Below are 20585 nucleotides of genomic sequence, written 5' to 3'. Positions count from 1 at the left end.
AGCAATGGTACATTTTCTTCCATGGCATATTTATTTGATATTATTAAGTATTATTTTAATAGTTTCATTGTTAAAACTTGAGGAAAATGTTTTACTATTAGCAGTAATTACTTGCACATTTTTTGTATTTTTCCATGTCTGTGTATTTGTTAAGCTTCTAACAACATCTTTTTCCCCAACTGTTGCCTTCTTAAAATTGCTTCAAATCATAAACTATATATGATGGTACTCTATATGTTCATTGATATATTTAAACTTTAATCTAATATCCACATATTATAGGATATCTTCAACCTATTGTAACTAGTCTGAAAATCAATATGGACATTCTTCCTTAAAGCAAAAACACAATGCCACAAAACGTCGTGAAAGTAAGATTAGGTATATATTCAAAATATTTAGCAATGATACAGTAGAAACATTCACTTCTCATATATCAGAACATGTTTATAGCTATGAGTAGCACATTTTCTTCATTCCTTCTTTCTGGTGCATCTAGGTTGATTACACAGCTTGGTTGCTAGGAATATTGCTGCCATAAACATGGATGTTCATGTTGATTTATATTCCTTCAATATGTATCCAATTGCGGTAAAGGACATCAACACATCTGTCTTTTTGATATTGTGTAAATTTCCATTAAGGTATCCCTATGGTTTGCGCTGGTTTACAATGCCACAGAACCAGATATAGTTCCTGATTTATTTCAACCTCTCCAGCAGTTTATTTATTTGAGTGGTGATAGCTATTCTAGTGTGTAAGATAGGATCTCAGTGACTTTCCTCTATTTTCCTTTGTATTTGCTACATGGATATGAATCTCAAACATTGTATTTATTTATTAAACACTTACATTTGTACTTCATTCCTGATTAGTGTCTTTCTTTTTATTTTAGTACTTGATCAATTTTCAAGGTTTGTAACATTTGATTTTTCCCATTACAAATACTCATTTTAGTTTAAAAAGATTTTTTTATTAGAGTGGTGCACAATTAACTAAAAACAACAGATAGTACATTTATATCACTGGATGTTTTTGTTTGTATTTACAGCCAGGAAATTGTTTCAATAAAGATACTGAACTTCTTTCACTGATATACCTGAAAGTATAGTATCTCTTATTCGCCTAAACTAATCTCAGAATTAACAGTCACAGCCTGGGGCACCACAGTCTGGGCTAAGTAAAACCATTAACACAGCACAAACTGCATTTAAACAGAGCAATGGGCTTCATACAAGTTAGAATAAAGGCATCACCTTCATGAAGCCAATGTTGAAGTTCACAGGCAGACCTTAGGAATCTGAATATCAAGAAGATCAAAGGATAAATGTATTTAGAAGGCAACTTTAGAACTACAGATTGGGGAGGTGGGACAAACAATAGATACCAAAACTAAATGCTGAAGGGAAGAAGTATTTTATCCCAAACTTCACCTCTGTCTGACTCTCTCACACAACACACACACACACACACACACACACACACACACACACACACACACACACACACACACACACACACCAATTAAACCCTCTACTTAAAAAGAATTTTGTAGTATCCTATAGAATATGATATTACAAACAAAACCGAAATATTTATTTGAAGTCTAAACTCTAATTTAGCAAGTTCTATAAAGACCTACATTAGATGAACTTTGCTATTCCTCCAGGTTTATGCTTTTGTAATCCTTCATCTTTCCTTGGAATCTAACAGAATGATGATTACTTACTTTTTCAAATTTTGGATGGGAATAATGAACCATTTTGCATCTAGGAATATTCTGTAATAAAGAGAACATTTAAACACAACTGAGGATGATATACCAGTTGCATTTCAATAGAAATCTTGGCTTCTCAAAACATAATGAAGAAATTAGCCCAAATTTCCAACTGTGTATTCCTTTCTTGTTTGGTTTATTTTATTAAGACAAAATTATACTACCTGGTCTAGGGAAGGTATCAGTAGAAATTCCAGTCCCTAATCTCCTGTCAGTCTGAGTGCTAGAATTCAAGGCTTGTATCACATTGCCCAACCATAGTTTCTTGGTTTATTTATTTTGTTTGTTTGTTTGTTTGTTTGTTTGTTTGTTTTTGGGTCCAGTAATGGGGCCTAAACTCTGGGCCTGTGTGCTGTCCCTCAGCCCTTCAGCTCAAGGCTAGCGATCTATCACTTGAGCCACAGAGCCACTTCCGGCTTTTTTCTTTTTGCTTATGTGGTGCTGAGGAATCGAACCCAGGGCTTCATGCATGCAACACAGCACTCTACCATTGAGCCACCTTCCCAGCCCCTTCTTGGTTTATTTAATCTAGATACTGACTAGCAATTCTGAACTTCTCTAGTGATATTATCCGCTAGAATTCTCAGACTGTTCATGTACTATTTTCAAAGATGTTCTAACATTTGACACAGGGTATGAACATTTTCAAGTGCACCTGCGGGGTCTCTGATTCATTCCTCCATGGATCCAATCCTTTTAATATTGATTACTTGACTCTCTTACTATCTCTGGTCCCTACCTCTCTAATATGCTCAAACATTTTGAAGAAAGTTCACTTGAGGATTTTCTAATTTTAAAAATTAGCACTTGATTCCAGTCTTACTCAGGACATATTTTCTATTGTTTTCTAACTTTTCTACATATTTTGAGAGTTGCTTCATTTTTGTATATGTGTGTGCACATATAAGTGCCTCTGTGTGTATGTATATGTTTATATGTATGTATGCAAAAGCCTCAAGCTCTTATTCATCATTCTTGCTCATGACTGTTATTCCATCACCTGAGCCATTTTTCCAATCCAGATTTTGGGTGGTTAATTATAGATAGTGTCTCAAACACTCTTCTGCCCAGGCTGGATGCAAACTGAACCTCCCAGACTCCTTTACATTCTTAGGTTTCATTTATCCAGTAGAATCAACTTTTAAACTACAAACATTTTTTGAGTTTAAAGTCTAAGCTGTAGTCCAGATTTTTAACTCAAGATTTCATATACAGATAGATGAATATACAAATTACATATGCTGAGTGTACACTGTTAGAAATGTGATCCTAAGCTACGTTGTGGTGAGATCTGAGGATTGGGGTTCAAAGCCAGCCCAGGTAGGAAAGTCCCGGAAACTCTTTTCTCCAATTTACTGCAAGAAAACTGGAAGTGGCACTGTTGGCTCAAGTGGTAGAGCATTAGCCTTGAGCGGAATAGCAGAGGGACAGTGTCTAGGCCCAGAGTTCAAGTGACAAGACCACCACCAACAAAAAATATATAACTAAAGGAAAGAAAAAATGTGATCTTATCCACCAGTTCATGGCTAGTATAATCCCTGCTCTCTCAAGATGGACTCTTTTTTTCCAGACAAGTCCATGCTCTTATATCTGCCTTGCATTGGAAACAGAATTATTCTTCCATTCTTCTTTCTACAAAGATGTGTCGTTAGCAAGTGTGATTTAGAATACACTTCGTGTTCCACGTAGGAGTAATGCTTTCTCTATATCACACTCATAAATCTACATACTGGATTTGGCTTTATTGTTTCAACGTGGTCTTATTTGTAGAGTCTTAAACACAGAATTTCTCTTTCTCTTATTATTGTTATAGTTAACATGAGTTAACAAATTTATGTAAACTTGGGAAATAATGCGCAGCATATACACTCAGAAAAAAATTATCTGAGAACCATATTCCCCTTTAAAATTCACCTTAATTTACAGAGAATTTACAAAGTTTGAACTCAATATACTCATGGATAATGTATTTATAAGAAATGTCAATTTCATATTTTCTCTATACTAAGTTGTCTCTGAAACACGTGTTACCTCAGGTCCAAAGGTGTCCTTGGGTTATTTCGGTGAAGCCAGAAAACATTCATTATACCTTAGACAGCACCATAGATTGTTCCTGGAAATAACTATTACTGGATGTGGAAACTGATCCCAGGAGAAGAATGGAACATAGAGGATTGACAAAGTTCAAGTTAACTTGTGCTTTCCTTTTTACTGTAAAAGAAGAGAATCCGAAGGCTTGAAGGAAACTCTGTCCCTGACTTTTTTTAGTGTGTTTTTACTCATATATAATTTTTCTGTAAACTTCTAAATTGAGAATATTACAAAAAGATATAATGTGCCATTTGATGGCCAGCATAGAACAAAAGGAAATAACGTTGTTTTAAATATGTTCTACTGCAGGGACTGTGAAGGTGACTCAGTGATAGAGCATTTGCTTTGCATGCTTGAGGCCCTGGGTTCGATTCCTCGCACCTCATAAGCAAATATAAGCCATAAGTGGTGCTGTGGCTCAAGTGGTAGAGCGCTAGCTTTGAGTTGAAAAGTTGAGGTAAAGTGCCCAGGCCCAGATTTCAGGCCCACGACTGGACCCCCCAAAAAATCTACTGCAAAGAAACAAAGACATGGAGGTTTTAAAGTGTTTTATGGATGGATATTTTACCCCTGAGATGATTCTTTTGTTGCAGGAGTCAGTTATCAATTCCTTTTGTTTGGTCCTGAGTTCTCCAGAGCAATAAGGATTCCAAAAAAGCAACCAGTATGTATGAACAGCAAAAGGAGCCATTTCTCACACCAATAGTCCTTTAAGGAGGGTTCCAATGAAATATCTGGTTTTTTGTTTGCTTTTTTGTTTAGCTGGTGTTGGTTCTAGGGCTTGAACCCAGAGGCTGGACCCTGTCTCTGAACAGTCTTCTTTCCTGCTCACCTAGTCCCAAAGCTAGTACTCTACTGCTTGAACCAAAACTCCACTTCTGGCTTTTTTCCTGTGTAATTACAGATAAGACTTTGACAGACTATCCTGCCTGGTTTGGCTTTAAACTAGGATAGTAAGAAAGCCAAGTGACATCAACTGTATAGACTTCTCTTTTCAAACGAGAAATATTATATGAATTTTATTGTAAAGCTAATATTTGACAATTTTTACTTCCTTTTTACTGTGAGCATACCGTACAGAGAAGTTACAATTACATGGGCAAGATAACCAGTGCATTTCTCATCAATCATTGTTATCTCCTCTTTGTTTCCCCTTCCCATCCCTTCCCATATACCCCCTCCTCCCAGGCGACCCTCCACCCCCCACCAACGTTGTAAGGTTCGTTTTTCAACATGATGACTTGTACATCTCATTGTTGCAATGGTTCCACCTGTATCCCTAGTTAAACGATTTGTTTTTAAAGAATATGTCCAGCATAGAATCCATAACATAACTCAGCAAAAGTAGGCCCACTGAATCATTTTGGAATTTTTTTTTTGCTTGGGAAGATTATTGATCTTGTCGTTCCTTTTGGGGAAACTTAAAGTCATATTTCACCTTTTTATAGGTTGTGGGGCTTGAACTCTGATCCTGGGTGCTCAGCTACAGCACCAGCTCTGGGTTTCTGGTGGTTAATTGAAGGTTACGGTCTCATGAACTTTCCTGAACAGGCTGGGTTTGAACCACAATCCTCTGGTCACAATCTCCTGAGTAGCTAGGATTACAAGCGTAAACCACCAGCACCTGGCTCATATTTGCATTTATGTGCACTGAATGACACAGTGTAGACAAAGAATGGAAATTTTAACCAAATGATGACATTAAAATTGAAGTCCTCCTTTTCCATTTGCCGACATTAATAACTCATGAGCTATGGGACCCTTACATTAGCATCCTCTGCCATCTGTATAAGTGTATTTAGTATCAGGAAATGTTCATAGAGAAATATAGAAAGAATGAGATTTTTAGAAAGTAAAGGAGATAAGGTATGAAAGAATAGCATAGGCGATACATTTATCACACAGAGATGAAGAGCTAGCCTAAGAGATTTGGAATTCTAAAGGCAATGAGGAAAAGCCTAGTTAACAACTAGTTCTACAATAACCAAAAATTGTTTTCAAGACCAGTTTCTGGTATACCTTAATTACTATCATTTATTCCTTCTATCTGGAGTTATTCCTTATTTTCTGTCACAACTATTAATTAGCCTCTGCCTTTTTGGTGCCATAATGGACCAAAAAAATTTCAAAATCACACTTAGCCTACCCTTCTTTTTGTGATTTTCAGTGATGACACAAATCCTGGAATCGTTGAATTTCCAGAATTAAACTTTACCTGGCATCTAAGCACATTCCTAGTATTAATTGCTGTGACTTAATGAACAAAGATTTTTTCAACACAGTATCCTCATATAAGTAAAGTACATGAATTAGGGACTGTTGTCAGGTGTCAGTATGAAAGGAGCAATTATATATTCCAAGTATGGGTTCTTTATTTTTGATTTACTAACTAAATGGTTTATTTGTTTTGTTTTGTTTCGTTTTTGTTCTTTTTGCCAGTCGAGGGGCTAAAACTCAGGGGTAGGGAGTTTTCCTGAGCTTTTTTTTTTCTTGCTCAATGCTAGCTCTCTACCACTTGAGGCACAGCACCACTTCCAGTTTTTCTTTTATGTGTTACTAGAGGAATTGAACCCAGGCTTTTATGGATGCTAGGCAATCACTGTACCATGAAGCCACATTCCCAGAGCCCTAAATAACTTTCTTAAGATGGCATTACTTTTTCATTCCATAACTACGTATCATAATTTTGGCCAGGTGCTAGAAAATGATGTAGAAAGCAATACAATAAGTCTAGTAAGGCAGGAGGGACAATGAATAACTGTCACGGTCTAGCCAGAGGGGCTTATCCCATGGAGCTGTTTCAATAACTGAGCGAGACAGCTCCTGACCCACAGCCAACCTCCAGAATGAGAGGGCCACCTCGGGTTCCAGCCACATGGGGATCAGTACTTTTGAAAGAGAGAGAGAAAAAAAGTCAGAATTACAATTAAGTCTGGTGCTAGTGGCTCAGAATTCTAATACTAACTACACAGGACGCTGAGATATGAGGATCATGGTTCATAACCAGCCCAGGCAGAAACGTCTGTGAGACTCTTATTTCCAAAGAACCACCAGAAAATCAGAAGTAGTGCTTTGTGCTCAAGTGGTAGAGCACTAAATAGCCTTTTGCTGAGGCTTTCGGGAACAGTGCCCATGCCTAGAGTTCCAGCCCCACAACTGACAAGAAGTGAACTTCCTAACACAAGAAGTGGACTGAATAGCATCCATTCTCCTAGGGAGCAGGGTATCAAAGTCAGGCAGAGCTTCCTGTGAAATTGAAGTCATAAGTAGGTCAACTGGCTTCTCTGTGCTTTGGTTTCACCAGCTACAAAACTCAACATAGTGAAGGATCCTCTTCCTCATGGCGATAGGGTAATGATGAAAGAGAGCCATGTTTTGTTTCATAAGCCCACATCTGTTGGACAATTAATAACAGGCCCCACCTGAGCCCTTCCCAGCTATCTTCCTGTCATTTGCTCACAGAATTGCGGAGAAACTTATCTGAAGGCTGCTCCCTCTGTGCCTAGCCATGCTCCAGAGTTCCCTCTGTATAAATCCCTTGTTTCCTCACAACTGTCCTGAGAGGAGAATGAGGTCTGATGGTTGTGACCCTACCCAGAGCTTCACCTGTGGTCAAGAATCATCTGCTGTGATTATTCTGCCTGCTCAAACTGACTTAAGAAACCATTCAAGCCACAGGAAAATCAAAAACCACAAACAGACCAGAGACTGCAACAAGAGACAGCTTAAGGACACAAGGGAGATACATTATATTACCATCCCCACCCAAAAATATCAAAGAACTCTTTTTTTGTACCTTTATAAAAAATGTTTTTCTAAAAGTTTTTTTTTTAATTTTGAATTTTTTACTTTAATTTTTTTTGTTTTTTGTTAACATTTTTTTCTTCCTCTCCGAATTTTCATTTTAGGGGTATATGTGTGTGTACTTTTTTCTCTTGTCTTCTTAAAATTTTTTTTGTTTAGCTCTACTGACCATTTGCCCTTTGTTTCTTTCCTTCTTACTCTTTTCACTTTTTCTTCTTTCCTATCTTCTTTGCGTGACTTAATTGTTATTCTGCTAATCCTCAGATATGCCAATAGTCGATTATTAGACCTTAGCCCCATTGTGTACACCCTTAATCCAGAAATTTATTACTCAATTTAAAACCTCTTAGCCTTAAATTTCTTAATAGCAGTACTACCCTTTTTACCTGTATAATATTTTAAGAATTTTTATTTTTAAGTTTTTCACATCTCCTTTCTATCCATCCCCTTCTCTTATTCTATCCACGTTCTTCTCTGAATATTACGTTTTCATTTTGCATAATTTTTAAGTGTTGAACTTCTTAATTTTTATTTTTTTGTTTTTCTATTTTTTCTTGTCTTTTTTCTTTCTCTTTCTTCTTATTTCTCTCTCTACTATCATTCTATCCAACCTATTTCCCGCTTTGAGATTAGGATTGAGTTAAGTTAACTATCCCACTGCCTTTCCACATACTTATGTGCCTATTTTTACCCATATCTCTCCCTAAACTTAATCATTTCTGTTTGCCAAATTCTTCTTTGCGGTTTGTAGCCCATTAATACATAGTTGTTTGATGTTGAATAGGTATATCTGTAGAACTAGATTGTATCTGCAGATTTTTGAGTGTGGAACTACAGACTTTGGTTGATGCTTGCCTTAAAATAGTGTGCTAGCACAAAACTGGCATTACTTTCATCCCAAATGGGCAGAGCAACCTGGAAAAACACAAGAAAAATGACAAGTCCGGGTATCTCAACTCCCACTCATGGTAATCAGGGGTCAGAAAAGATAATCAATAATCCAGAGGAGAGTTCTCAAAAAGCTCTATAAACACTACTGGTAAATATAGTAAATGAAAAGAGTGAAAACCTGCAAAGGACTCCGCATGAGCGTGATAGGGAGAGAGAGGAGGCAAAACAAAGATTAATACAAGAATATCATGAGCGTGAGGAAGCTACTCAAAGATTGATACAGGAATTGCATGCGCAGATGGAGAGCACTCAAAGAGAAATAAAGGAATGTCATGAGCAGGCTGAGATCAGTCAAAGAGAACTACAGGAACTGCGTGAACGTGAAGAAGCTAATCAAAAAAAATACAGGAATTGAGAGAGTGAGATGAGAATGCAGAAAGATCACTAAAGGCATTCATGGAATCCATAAACAGAGAACTGAAAGAAGTCAGAGAGACCACAAAGGGAATGCTGAATGGAACCCCAACAGAAGGAATGGGAATAACAAATCAACTAAGGGATTTGAGAATAAACACTGAAAACCAAATTAAGGAAGAAAAGAAGTTCATACAAGTTCTAAAACAATGCTGCAACAAAGAATTTGAAGCCAACAAAGTTGACCAACTATAAGAAGAAATTTAAAACAAAGTATAAAGTCTCTATTGTAGGTTAGACCATGCAGAAGATCGACTCTCGGGGATTGAAGAGAGCCTAGATATTATAGAGAAAGAACATACAACTATTTAAGACAAATCCAAGAAATATGATAAATCTATCCAACATTTGTAAGACACCATCAGAAGGCCTAATCTGAGGCTAACGGGTGTAGAGGAGAAGCTAGAGACAGAAGTTAATGGTCTAGGAAATTTGTGTAACAGGATCCTAGCAAAGAACTTCCCAAACACGCAAAAAGAAAGTCCTATTCAGATACAAGAAGCTGGTAGAACTCCAAATAGACCAGCCCAGAATAGGACATCCACCATCAAATTATAATCCACACAGGATCAATTCAGACCAAAGAAAAGATCCTTAAAGATGACGAGGAGAAAAGATCAATCACCTATACATGGAAATCAATTGGAATCACCTCAGATTTCTCAGCGGAAACAATCATTGCAAGAAGAGCCTAGAATGATGGATTCCATGCCCTAAAAACAAACAACTATCAAACAAGAATTTTGTACCCAGCTAAACTCTCCTTAACTGGAGGTAAAATAAAAACCTTCCATAGCAAAGAAAAATTGATACAATATATCTCCACAAAACCAGCCCTACAAAACATTCTTAAAGATGTCCTACACATAGAAAACCAACAAGATCACAATAAAGGCCAAGAAATTGCACCCAAACTGAGAATCCAAGAACCATAAGAAGAACCCAGTTGACTCAGCACTCAAGAAGGTGGATAAAATGGCAGGTACTCCCAAATACCTCTCAATCTTAACTCTCAACATTAACGGACTTAACTCTCCAATTAAGCATCGTAGACTATCTAGTTGGATTAAAAGCAAGATCCTTCTATCTGCTAGGATCAGGAGTCACATCTTGCATATAAAAACAAACACATTTTGGATATGAAAGGCTGCAACCAAATCTACCAAGCAAATGGCCCCCATAAACAGGCAGGAGTTGCAATCCTAATATCAGATAAAAGAGACTTCAAAATGAAATTTGTGAAAAGAGATAAAGAAGGTCACTACATACTAATTAAGGGATCTATCCTTCAAGAAGATATTACAATTCTGAATATCTATTCGCCAAGCAATGGAGCCCCCAAATTTATCCAAGAAACACTACTTTCCCTCAAATCTGACAGAGATCCAAAGAGATTAATTTGTGGGGTATTTAACACACCAGTTTCCTCACTAGATAGATAAACTCAGTAAAAACTCAACAGAGAAAACGCAGATCTAAACAACTGCATAGATCAACTAGATTTCACAGACATCTACCGAATATTTCACACAGCATCATCAGAATACACGTTTTTCAGAAATATTGAAGTTATACCTTGCATTCTCTCAGACCACAAGGAAATAAAATTAAAACTTAATACCAAAAGCCACCAAAGAAAATCCTATAACACATGGAGCCTGAAAAACACACTGCAGAATCACGAGTGGGTCATGGAAGAGATTAGAAAGGAAATTCAAATGTTCTTGAACACACAAATTACCAGCTCCTCTGGGACACAGGAAAAGCAGTACTCAGGGGCAAGTTCATCGCTCTGAGTTCCTACATCAACAAATTCGAGAGATCTGAAACCCACCATTTGATGAGACATCTGAGCCTCCTTGAAAAAAACAGCAAGATAATCCCCCATCCAGTAGACGGTAAGAAATAATTAAAATTAAATCAGCATTAAATGAATTAGAATGCAAAAGAAATCATCAAAAGAATCAACAAAACAAAGATTTGTTACTTCAAAAAATTAACAAAATTGACAGACTCTTAGCAAATCTTATCAGAAAAAGAATAAAACACACGCAAATAAATAAACTCAGAGATGCGAATGGAAACATCACCACAGAATCAACCAAGATTCAGAACATTATAAGGAAATATTTCTGAAAACTTTATGCTAATAAGTTTGACAACTTGACAGAAATGGACCTTTTCCTAGCAAATATTGACATGCTGAAACTAAACCAGGATGAGTTAAACCATCTTAACAGGCCCATATCAAGCATTGAAATAGAAACCACAATAACAGACCTCCCATCTAAGTAAAGCCCAGGACCAGATGGCTTTAGAGCAGAATTCTATAAGGCCTTCAAAACACAGCTCACACCAATACTCCTCCAAATCTTCAATGAAATTGAAAGAAAAAATTCACTACCGAACACATTCTATGAAGCCATCATAAGCCCCATCCCCAAACCAGGCAGGGACTCATCACAGAAAGAGAACTATTTACCCATTTCTTTGATGAACATTGATGCAAAATTTCTCAACAAAATTTTGGTCAATCGATTTCAACAATTCATCCAAAAAAATCATACACCATGATCAAACAGTATTCATTTCAGGGAGGCAAAGCTGGCTCAATATACAAAAATCAAGTAATATAATTCATCACATCAACAGGAGCAAGGGTAAGAACCACATAGTTATCTCAATTGATGCTGAAAAAGCATTTGACAAGATCCAACTCCCCTTTATGATTAAGGTTCTGGGAAAACTAGGAATCCATGGAACTTTCCTCAATATAATAAAGACTATATAGGACAATCCTACAGCCAGCATTAAACTTAATGGTGAAACATTAATGCCATTTCCTCTTAACTCAGGAATGAGACAAGAATGTCTCCACTTCTCTTCAATCTAGTGTTAGCATGCCTAGCTACAGGAATAAGACAAGACGCAAACGTAAAGGAGATCCAAATAGGGAAAGAAGAAGCAAAACTCTCCCTCTTTGCAGATGACATGATCTTGTATTTAAAGAATCCCATAGACTCCATTCCCAAATTACTCTAGCTGATTTAAAACTTTGGCAAAGTAGCAGGGTATAAAATTAACCCTCAAAAAACAATGGCTTTTCTGTATGCCAACAATGAGAAAAGTGTGGCTGAAATTAGGAAAGCATCTCCATTCGTAATACCACACAAAAAATAAAATACCTAGGAATTAACTTAATCAAAGAAGTGAAGGACCTCTATGATGAAAATGTAAAAAACCTGAAAAAGGAAATCAAAAGAAATCTTAGAAAGTGGCAAAAACTCCCATGCTCCTGGATTGGAAAAATCAACATCATGAAAATGGCAATACTTCCCAAGGCTATCTACAAATTCAATGCAATTCCTATGAATATTCCAACCTCATTCTTCAAGGAAATAGAAGAGGCAATCCAATAATTCATAGGGAACAATAAAAGATCCCGAATAGCAAAAATGATCCTCAACAGAAAGAACAGTCCTGGATGAATATTAATTCCAAATTTCAAACTCCTCTACAAAGCAATAATAATCAAAAGAGCTTGGTACTGGAACAAGAACAGACCACAGGACCAATGGAATAGAATTGAAAACCCAGAAATGAACCTACAGACCTATAGCCATCTAATATTCGATAAGGGAGCTAAGAAAATAGAATGGAAGAAAGAAAGCTTCTTCAGGAAATGGTGCTGGCAAAATTGGTTAACTACTTGTAGAAAACTAAAACTAGACCCTTATATATCACCCTGCACCAGAATCAACTCCAAATGGATCAAAGACCTCGATGCCAAAGCAGACACTCTGAAAACATTACAGGATGGAATAGGAAAAATCCCAGGTCTACTTGGCAAAAGCTGAAATTTTCTGAATAGAGACCCTGAAACACAACAAACCAAAGAAAGGTTGGACAATTAGGATTGCATGAAATTGGAGAGCTTCTGCATGGCAAAGGATATAGCTAGCAAGATCAATAGAAAGACCACAGACTTGGAGAAAATCTTCACTAGCCATACAACTGACAAGGGTCTCATAGCTAAAATAAATCCCCCAACAACAAATCTTCAAAGAAACAACTGCCCAATAAATAAGTGTGCTAAAACCTTAAAGAGAAACTTCTCTGAAGAGAAAAGAAGGATGGCCAATAGACACATGAACAAATGCTCAACCTCTCTAGCCATAAAAGCAATGCAAATCAAAACAACTTTGAGATACCACCTCATCCCAGTTAGAATGGCTATAATCAAGAACTCTGATAACAACAGATTCTGGAGTGGATTTGGAGAGATGGGAACTTTATTGCAGTGTTGGTGGGAGTGTAAATTTGTTCAACCACTTTCAAAAGCAGTATGGAGGTTCCTCAAAAGACTCTATGTACAGTTCCCCTATGACCCAGGCAATCCCAATTTTGGGCATTTACCCAAATGTTCACAAACAAGACCACATTAAAGCTACCAGGACAACTATGTTTATTGCAGCATTATTTACGATAGCTAAGGTATGGAACCAACCCAGATGCCCCTGGGTAGATGAATGGATCAAGAAAATGTAGTATATATACACAATGGAATTCTATGCCTCCATCATAAAGAATGACAGTGCTCCATTTGTTAGGAAATGGAAAGACTTGGAAAAAATTATATTAAGTGAAATAAGCCAGGCCCAAAGAAACATAGGTTCCATGGTTTGCCTTATTTGCAATAACTAGTATATGTCTGAGTCAAGCAAAACAGGTCAGATAAGTTGATGTTAGGGAAATGAACCTTAAAATATGTATTCAATATTTTTTCTTTCATTCGATTGTTTCTATTACATTTATAAGATTATTTCTTTGTTGTTTTTTATGTCCCTCCCCCACAGTATAATCCCTGCTTTAACTGTATTTGATGTTGTTATAATTTATGGAGGGGAAGGGAAAAAACGAATCATTTAAATAGAGATTACAGGTGGACCCATTGCAACAATGAGACATAGAAGTCGTATGTCGAAAATGAACTTTACAACTTTGGTAGGGGGAGGTGGAGGGACAGGAAGGGAGGCAGGGAGAGGATGGGATGAGAAGGGGAAACAAAGGAGGAAGCTACAATACTTGATAAGAAATGTACTCATTATCTTGCCGATGTAATTTTAAACCCTCTGTACAGTATTTTCACAATAAAAAAAAAAAAAAAGAATCGCCTGATGTGGACTAAAAGTTTGGGATAATCCATCTAAATTGATGACTGAGCATGTTGCTACATATCTACTATACCAACGACAGAGGACCAGGCCTGGTGGAGCATACATGTTATAGATAGGAGGACCTCGATCCAGCCCAGCCAGAGCATATATTGAGGCTCTGTTTCAGGAATGCCCCAAACAGAAAGGTGGCTTCTCAGAGCCAGGGATTGGACAGAAGTAGGAGGTCATGGTGCCCCCAGAAGGGTGTCTGACCCGGGGTAGGGGTAGTTTTGGGCCAGCCACTCACATGTGCTGCTGTGAAAAGTTGCTTGAGGCTGCTCCAGGTGGGGCGAGCAGTGATGGCAGTTGCATTTCAGACACATGGCCTCAGAGCCAGGGACCAGGTTGGGCTTTACGCGGCCTGGCAGGGTATTGCCTGATGTCTGAAATCCTGAACCATGGGCAGGGAGGGCACTGGGGCATGGGCAGCCATATCATTTTCGTTCAAAATTCCAAAGTTGCCTTGAGTCTCTTCCTCACCACTCAGCCATCTCTACCTTCCTCAACTGCTGGTAGTGGTGTAAACTAACAGAGGGAATCCCGGTGCTACCTGGCAGCATGGAATGTGAGCGTGGCCACCATTCTTGTATCTCATTGGTCAGAAAGAACCATGAAATAATTGGGGTGTGGCCAGAATCCTGTGATGCAAGCAGCATGGGCGGAGTCAAGGAGATAGCAGCTCCCCCAGTCCTTTTCCTGGGGAACAATGTCCAATTCAGTTGGAGACAAGAGGGTGACCTGCTTTAGAGGGATGACCACACAGATTGTTGTGTATGTCTGTTTGTTCCCAGTCCCAGACGTTGAACTGAGGATATGGGCACAGTCTGTGAGCTGCTTTGGCTCAAGGCTAGCCTTCCACACTGGAGCCATAGGGATTTTGGCTTTGTTGGCACTGAAGTTGGACTTTCCTGCCTAGGGTGACTTCGACCATGATCCTCCCATCACAGCCTTGTAAGTATCAAGGAAGACTGCTGAGAGCCACTGGTGAGTGCCTAATCATTGGTCTTACTGATGTTCTTGGACAGACTGGTGAGCTCCCTATCCTCGGATTTAAGTGGTGGGAGCTGTAGCCCATAGATGGAATCCTGGTTCTGCCACTTCCAAATGGAAGGAGATCCTAAGAAACTTAATCCTGTCCATATGATTACCAATGGAATATAGTGTATGTCCTGATTGAAAGAGCAGTTCCTGAATGATTCTATGATAAAATTATATACAATTGCCGGGCGCTGGTGGCTCACGCCTGTAATCCTAGCTACTCAGGAGGCTGAGATCTGAGGATCGAGGTTCAAAGCCAGCCCGGGCAGGAGAGACCGTGAGACTCCTATCTCCAATAAACCTCCAGAAAACCAGAAGTGGCGCTGTAGCTCAAGTGGTAGAGTGCTCGCCTTGAGCTGAAGAGCTGAGGGACAGCGCTCAGGCCCAGAGTTCAAGCCCCACGACCGACAAAAAAAAAAAATAAATAAATAAAAATTATATACAATTATGTTATAGGAAACTGATCGATGTGAGTTAATGTTTATGAAGCATTTAAACAATCACATTCATAATACGGAATCATAATGCAATACCTAAGAATTACTATTCTATTACATAATATAAAGGTGCCATTTTTCTGCCAGGAATGGGATTGGAACCTATGGACTTGGTAACTCTCTTGCAGTGTGTGGGAAGGGGAAACTGGCCTCCTTGAAGTCAAGAAATTCAAGTCTGTTCCTTAGGCCTGAAATAGATCACCACCACTAGAAAACATCCTATTCATGTACAATTTACATATGATTTATATTTATATACATATATTGACTCCATATTGCATTCAGTGCAGTTATTTTTTTTGTTTTATTCATGTATTGACCATTTATTTTTACTATTATGGCACATAAAAATTGATTACATTGATTACATAAGATACAGGTCTGCATATGTATTCCACTTCATACCTGACACCCAGGACATTCACAGAAAAAGAAAACATGTGTCACGATCAACTTCTTATTCCATAATTCATTTTTGGGGAGTGCTAGCATCTGAACTCATGGCCTACAAGCCTACAAGGCCCAATTCATGAATGGGTGAGGGTTACCATGCCATCCTGGGGCAAACTGAGCTGACAGGCTGTTCCCAGGGCCTGAGATCAAGCCACAGGTGTTAGCAAAATAAGAACAGATTGACAGGCAGATGGCAGAAAGCTAATAAATATGTATTTTTATAGTTTTTAGAGATGTCTATATATTATTCAGTTATATAGACTACATTCCTTCCAATTCCTGGGTATTAATCATGCATCCATGTAATTAATGTTATTATTTTCATCCTTACACTATTAAAGAAATCAATCAGTGTCCTGAAATTATTGTGTTCCTTTAAGTAATAATACTCTTTTTATGCTTCACAAATATTAAATAAAATCAATTAGCCTCCTGAAATGATGCTGTCTAAATTTATAGGAGCATCATTCATGATCAACTCATTGAACTTTGACATTGATAACATTCCATTGTTCTTCCTATGGATGGGAACCATTTTCTTAGTATTTCCTGCCGTTGATTGGTGTTAGGAGGGGGATTTGACATCAGGGCCTATGTTGCCACGTGGGCCTATGGATTCCCAGATAGTCTGTCAGCCCTCAGCAATGCAAGGTGAAGTACCTTTTGCAACAGTGTCATTCAGAGCCATGAGGATCACCGTGCAAAGGAAGAAAATATAAAAAGGCCACATTTTTTCTGTGCATTGCTTTCTCTGCAAGACCAGGGGGTCTAGGATCCCAGAAGCAGCTGTAGGTCTAGTGGCTGCACCCCAGCCTAGGGTGATTGAACCTGAGGCACAGTTGCCACAACCTGACTTCAAGCCCGTACTGAGAAAAGTAAAATAAAAAATTTAGCTCCCTCCCTTGCAATTCATGATGTATATTCTTCTAGACTTTGGATTTGAACTCAGGATCTGGGTAAATCAGCAGCAATGTGGATGAAAGGGAAGATCACTGTACTTGAAGATAAGAAAGTCAGGCCTGTTTACTAGTCCTAAATTCAAGCCCCAGCCCTGGAAACATAATATTTATATACATTGTAAAGATAGTTACCTATAGATGTTCAGTCCATACATGTGTGTGGTTATTCCTTGAATTTTTTGTTTTATTCATTTATTTACCATTGATTATACTATGATGATACCCATTCCGTTTATTACATTGATGACATCCTATCAGAGACCATCTAGATTTGTATAAATGTTCTCCATCTTGTCAGTGTTCTCAGGTTCACAAATGATATTCAAAGAAAGGAAGACAATTTCACCCTTGGCTTTTTACTCCACAACCCACTTGTTGGTAGTGCTGGGATCTTAGCTCAGGTCCTAGTAGGACCAATTGGCTAAGAAGTCAAGGTGAACACACCAACCTGTGAGCAACTAAGGATGTAGGCCATTCCCAGGATCTGACATTGATCCCCAGAGTCATCCAGTATAGTCATAAATTCATAATTTAAACATACAATCTATATTGATATACATGTCTAAACATGTTGCGGCCGTCTACTTGACCAGCGAGGAAGAACGACCACCACACCAGGAGTCTTCTCAGATCACACTTTATTGGAGAGCCTTTTAGTTGTAGGAGAGCTTGGGCGCGAGAGAGCGAGCACAGAAAAAATGGCCGCTTATATAGGGAATAGGGACACGTGTCATCCTATCATTGGTCGTCTGCCTTTCACCGTCACCAAGTGCCACGGGATTGGCTGGGGACTCTACGTGGCTCGCGCATGCGCAAAGCCCAGGACCCACCGTCCCGCCAAGCACTGCCTAATATGGAGTTGTTTACCTCAACGCTGGAAGGGAGTGGGCGGTGGGCGGAGTCTAATTGCGTTCGCCCCGGCTCCCCACAGTTCCCCCTTTTTGTTTTTTGGCGACAGGTAAGAGTAGAGGTTGGGCCTCTGTCTAAAACATTAATGAGAGGACCTTGCACTGGTCTTCGCCTGAGGGGCACCTTCCCCAGTGATGACCAGGCCCGTCCGATGCCTTTTTGCAGAGGTGGGATCTTGGGCATCATCCCACATGCAACCCAACATGCTCTTCTTGAGGCGATGGTCCTCCTCAAGTGCAGTGCACTTGCCTCGCACCCTGTCCCAAATTGCAAGTTGCATACCTGTCCCGGTGCAATGGGATCCCCTGATCCCTCGGGGTGCTAAGGCTATGCAAAATGGTAAGGCTTAATTGCCTCTCAGGGCCGACAGCCAGATCTGGGGTGAGGATCCACTCTCCAAAGCGGCTAATGCTTGTGAGATAACAACCTTGTCCCTTCTGGTTTGGGCTCGAAGGCGACAGACCAACCATAGGCAGACCACGCATCCTCCCAAGCAGCAGGCCAAAAATAATCCAACTCCCACCCACTCCTTAAACCAGGAAACAGCAGAGGAGATCCAAGATTGAAGTCCCTCCACGAATTTAGGGTCCACGCGTGTAGAGTTTACGGTCACAATGGCAATCCTCAGCTGGTCAAGCATATCATCAAACTCGCCAGACCAGTTACCTAGAAGATAACTTGACAACTGCTTAGACAAGTTTGCAGCCTGCGTAGCGTTGTTATACTGTACGCTTGTTACACATAACCCCTCATACTTCCACTGACATCCCAGCTGGGCAATCTGCCACAACGTATCTACCTGTTCTTGGACTAAATCAATCCTCTGATTAACCACCATCAGCCCTCCCCTCAATTGTGAATTAATCCCTTGTTGTACATCCAAAGCATGTGCTGTATTGGCAGAAAGGTCATTTAGCGTTTGTGCCATTTGTATTGATTGCCCCATGGCAACAGCTGCCGTTGCAGCTCCCACGGCAGCTAACGAAATAGCTGTCACCACGGCAGCAGTAATGCCGAAATCTCTTTTTTGGCGTAAAAGGGTCAAGGCACTGGAAGCTTTAACAGGTACTGGCACCCAGCGAGGAATGCGAGCAATAAGCGCATACTCATATTTAGAAGCTTTCCAGCATGAAGTATAAAAACAAGAATCATTAGTACAGGTCTGCAGACCTTTGTCACTGACTATAAAAACAAAAGGGGGATAAACACAGACTGGGGTAGCCTTATAGCTAATATTATAATATGGTTGAACTCCATCCCCCCCACAACCCACGGTGGATGACCAAGCGACAACGCTATCGGTCCTGGTAGGGCTCTCGATCTCTGGATCCCAAAAGGCCCAAGGTTTGGAAGTGCTCCACCCAAACCGACTCACTCCAATCTTTCCCCCTCCTATCATTGCCATAGGCTCTAAATTTATACAACTGCCTTTTACGCCACACAGCAACCAAATATCAAATGGATTGGAAACATAGGCCTGTGAAGGGTTTTGGTCAGTATAATTCTTTCCCTTATAGGTTTGATTAAAACTTGTGCTAATGCCGGGGGAGAAATAAAAGGTTTGGTCTTGCGTAACCCAGGCCCCCGTACGGGATTGACAGCCCGTCCAGGGCCAAGTGTCTCCAGAGTGCCAACCCATGCAAAAGGGGGCCCACTTTGGAAAGCTAGGCAAACCCTTTTCCTGACGCTTTGCCGGCCACCAGCCGGAAAACCAATTGGCATTGGACTGTTTACAGGGGCCGCCGCCGTGGGGAACATCAAACCAGCCTGCAGTCTGAGATAAAAGCAAAATGCATGGGGAAAAGGAGGGAGCCGACTTGTCTTTCACTAACTGAAAACAAAGACTCCCCCCCAAGTGGAAGGATCTATTTTCCCCAATGGGGGCTTCCTCTGGGTCCAACAAAAGATACGGAAGGTCCATGGTCCTATTGGTGCCAAACAGGCGGGGAAAAAGTCTCGCATCATGTCGAACCGGCAGCGGCCTCGGGAACGCCAACAGAATTGCCCATCTGTGTTCCTCCCTGCTGAGATGAGTCTTGATCATCAATTGTATCACCAACAGCAGGAGCCTGGTCATTTTGTTCAATTTTTTCTTGACCTTGTAGGACCGGCCGCGTCAGCCGACTCGGGACCCAGTGAGGTACTTCTTGATCCTGTGGAAAAACACAAACAACTCCCCTGGATCTCGTTATTACCGGATCCGGTCCATACCATTTGTTATTAATAACATCCTTCCACATGACCATGTCTTTAGTATCCATGGAGTCTCTTGTCATATGCCGATCTGCGGCAGACTGATCATTGTCATTTAAAATCAGAAAATTGAGGGTAAAGAGTGTAAGAGAAAGTCTTTCCCTGGGGGACGCAGACTCAGCAACTCCCCCTTTTTGTTTTTGAAGCACTTCTTTTATGCTTCGATTAGCTCTTTCCACTATACCTTGTCCTTGAGGATTGTAGGGCAATCCGGTGGTGTGGG

At 39.6% G+C, this 20585-nt stretch overlaps 1 long non-coding RNA gene across 1 annotated transcript in view; it reads right to left on the bottom strand.

Moving 5' to 3' along the window:
• LOC138814825 (uncharacterized) overlaps positions 1–14766 on the bottom strand; it is a 30395-nt gene extending 15629 nt beyond the window's left edge. The window contains exons 1-2 of the long non-coding RNA XR_011368100.1: positions 14501–14766; positions 1730–1780 (exon numbers count right to left, since the gene is read on the bottom strand). This is a non-coding gene — a long non-coding RNA (uncharacterized lncRNA). The remainder of the gene's footprint in view (positions 1–1729; positions 1781–14500) is intronic.
• Between the last annotated feature and the right edge of the window lie 5819 nt (positions 14767–20585).

The sequence above is a fragment of the Dipodomys merriami genome, unplaced genomic scaffold, assembly GCF_024711535.1.
Source record: "Dipodomys merriami isolate MVZ:Mamm:240054 unplaced genomic scaffold, mDipMer1.0.p SCAF_614, whole genome shotgun sequence".
In the NCBI taxonomy this organism is placed as follows: Eukaryota; Metazoa; Chordata; class Mammalia; order Rodentia; family Heteromyidae; genus Dipodomys; species Dipodomys merriami.
This window is presented reverse-complemented; position numbering and strand designations above follow the sequence as displayed.